Source organism: Benincasa hispida, chromosome 2 (genome assembly GCF_009727055.1).
Source record: "Benincasa hispida cultivar B227 chromosome 2, ASM972705v1, whole genome shotgun sequence".
Lineage (NCBI taxonomy): Eukaryota > Viridiplantae > Streptophyta > Magnoliopsida > Cucurbitales > Cucurbitaceae > Benincasa > Benincasa hispida.
The window spans coordinates 38,808,471-38,811,811 of NC_052350.1; the positions used below are offsets into that span (position 1 = coordinate 38,808,471).

Here is a 3,341-nt window from a genome sequence, read left to right on the forward strand (position 1 = left end):
CAATCGCAACCTATCAGCAAGGACCTTCGTACATTTATATACAACATTGCAACATGAAATAGGACAAAAGTCCTCCATACGATCTGCTCCCGACCTCTTAGAGATAAGAGAAATAGTAATAAAGTTAACTCCACCATGCAGATAACAGGACTAAAAAAAATCAGCACGACATTACTAAAATCAACACCCACCACACTCCAAGAGAATTTGTAAAATTCCACTGAGACTCCATCAGGCTCAGGAACCTTCCCAAAATTCATTGAAAAAAAAACCTTCTGAATCTCATTCCGACTCACTAGGCGACTAAGCGTCTCCACTGTAAGCCCTTGATCTTGAATTGTTCCTAAAGGAAACAATTAAAATAATTAAAGTTAAAAGTTAGTTTGGAAAAAATGGAAAAAAAAAAAAAACAAAAAAGGAAGAAGAAGAAGAGAAAGGGAATTAATCAAAAAGAAAAGGAAGAAATAGAAGAAAGTGGAATTTTGGAAAAGGAAAAGGAATTTGAAGAGGAATTGAATTTAAAAAAAAATAAAAAAGAAAGAAAGAAAAGAAGTAAATAAATAAGTAAATAAGTAAATAAAATAAAATAAAGAGAGAAATAAGAAGAAAGAAAAGCGGTGACGAGCCTGAGAATGGGAGCGATTTATACCGATTCCCTCGAGCAAACCCTAATTTTCTTTGATGAAATTGTAGAGGGACGTGAGGAAGAGAATTTCGAGGGTTACCGGAGTGATTGGAGCTGTGGAGGTTGAGGAATTTGAATGAAAAGTCGGGTTAAGTCTGAATTTTGGACAGTCTGAACAGGCTTCAGTGTTTTGAAGTTCTCGAGCTGTAGACACGAAATTTGAAGCTAGAATTTTGAGGTTAGTAAGTTAAGAGGTTTATTAACATTTTTCTTGAAGGACGTTAGAGCTAATTTTGACTGAAAATTGGTGAATTAATAGGAAGACCGAGACTACACGGAATTTCGGGCGAACAGAGAAACGTGACTTTTGGAGCTGATTCGGTGTTATTCAAGCGTTTTCAAAGCTTCAAATTCTCAGTTTATTTGGTTAATATGCTTATTGGAAAGTTTAAGCAAGAAATTTTAGGTTATATGGTTAGGGATTGATGAATTTCAAGCTGGGAAAAGTTCTGAAACTTCTCGCCGGAAAACAGGGGTATCAAGAAATATTTGACCGATTCCAGAAGATTTAGGGCGATTCAAGACTCCAAAATGTGAGGTAAGATAGTTTAGAGGATGGGTAAGAGGTTTATATAAATTAATTCGAGTGGGTATGGCTCAAATGAGCGAATTTGGTCGCCGGAAGTCTCACCAGAAAACTGGCCGAATTTGGAAGAAAATGTGGGCTGGAGGTTGAAGATGACTTCTGTCCGTCATTAAAAGCTGAAAAATCCAAATTTATGGTAATTAAAGTGTTCTCAAACCTAAGTAGTGGCTGTTTGGTATTCATATGATATTTTAAGCATGGAATTAGAGGAAATTGGGATCCTAGATTAATTTTGAAAATGATTAAGCGGTTAATTGGTTAAGTAAATCTAGATTAGGGTTAATGAGGAAATTGAGTAAAACGTAGACTAAATTAAGGTTTTAGAGAACGTTAAGTAAAGTTAGGATATTTTAGAAATTATTTAGAGATTAAGAGAATTATGGTAAAATGTTGAATTTTGTATGCAGTGTTTGGACTGGATAATCATCTAGTGGATAACCATAAGTTAATAATGTGATTTTCAAGCTAGGAGAGGCTTATAAATCCGAAGGATCAAGCCCGAAATTGTGAGTGACAAATCCTAAGCGTTTTCTTAAGGTTTTAGTAACTCATGCTTGCTTAATTATAAGAATCTTCCAAGCAAACTAAGTTTGAAGAGCTATTGTCGCATGCTAGTTTAAAATGATGTTTATAAAGCATGTTTAAATATTTGTGTTTATGTATACAAAGCATGCATTAGAAATTTATAAAGATGTGAAAGCTCTTGTTCATGTTACTATGCTTATAAGTATACATGTTTCTAAAGGAATAAGTTTTATGATGAGCATGATAAACCCGATACTGAAGGACTCTGAGAAGGTATCTGGGCCATAGTACCTAAGGTATGACGGTACTTAATTATTATCACGTGCACGTAGGCAGAGTTGACGTTGGTACTGTTGAGATTACTCCACACCAACTAAGGATTGACGTTGAGGGATTGAGCAAAAGGGTTCTCTCTCAACTAAGGATACAAGTTATGTTTTTTTAGAGATACTATGTTTTAAAATGTTTTAAGTATGAGTTTGCTTCGCCGTTTTCAGTTTCAAGCATGATGAATATGTTTTATTAGTCACTCACTGGGCGAGTAACTCATTCTTTCAAATGTTTTTCTTTTCTCGGATAGTGGTCATCTCCCCAGAGGTTAGCTGTCATGTTGCTCTGCCACTCAAGGACTCCAGTTAAAAGTCCAAAGTCTAAAGAGAAGTTTTAGGTGTTTATTCTGTAAATGACTGTACATATGTCTTGCTCATATTAGGGACTAGTAAAGTATATTGGGACCTACTGAACTCTGTATGTGTTAATATGATGCAGTTATGTTGTCGTTGATCCCTGGTGTTCTGAGGTTATTTTTAAAGTTTCATTAGTTTGGTGAATGTTATATATGTATTCCAGGGATCTAAGCAGGTTAAGGATGTAAGTTAGACAGTAAGTGCCACAAAAGGGTCGGTAACTACTGTCGATACATTCACTTCTGGATTAAGAAGGGTAATCTGGGAGGAGGTGTGACATCCACCCCCTCCACGAGCCAACTGAACTGCACAATATCCCCAATCCAAGCAGTAAGGTCCCTATACCCCAAAGGCTGACAACCCAACCTACCTCAAAAGAAATCCACTACCACCCTCGCCACGAGAGGGAAAAGTTAGGTAGGGAACAACAGATAAACATGAATCCGCCTGAAAATCATGATGTCTTTGACCTAAAAGTCGCAAAATATTTATAGACAGCAGTTGAGCGTTGCAATGCTGAGGAGAGCATAGCTACGCTCCTATCGTAGCGTGAGCGCTCATCGTTGTGGTGCTAATTGTTATGCTCATCAGATGATTCCACTCGTGCACGAGGGTGAAATTCTACTATACATCGTAGCGCTACTATGCTTTCTTGTGTTGTGATGTACAAAATTTCCAGGTAAAATTTAAAATAATCACTATGAATTATTTGTGTTATATTTTATATTTTTTTTAGTCCAAAATTGAATTATTATATTGAGTTAATTCAATTTGAGTTTATTAACTTAATTACTTGAGGTATCTTAATTTTTTTGGGATGTAAAATTGAATTATTATGTTAAAATAATTCAACATCGAT

The 3,341-nt window shown here is 35.6% G+C and overlaps 1 long non-coding RNA gene across 2 annotated transcripts; it reads left to right on the top strand.

Annotated features, from left to right (window-relative positions):
• The first annotated feature begins 581 nt into the window (after positions 1–581).
• Positions 582–2,579, top strand: LOC120072317. 2 transcript variants are annotated; one of them, XR_005480414.1, is made up of 3 exons: positions 582–863; positions 945–1,777; positions 2,377–2,579. It is a non-coding gene; the product is annotated as an uncharacterized LOC120072317 (long non-coding RNA). The 2 variants fall into 2 exon arrangements; XR_005480413.1 differs by having other exon boundaries at positions 945–2,579.
• Positions 2,580–3,341: the final 762 nt, after the last annotated feature.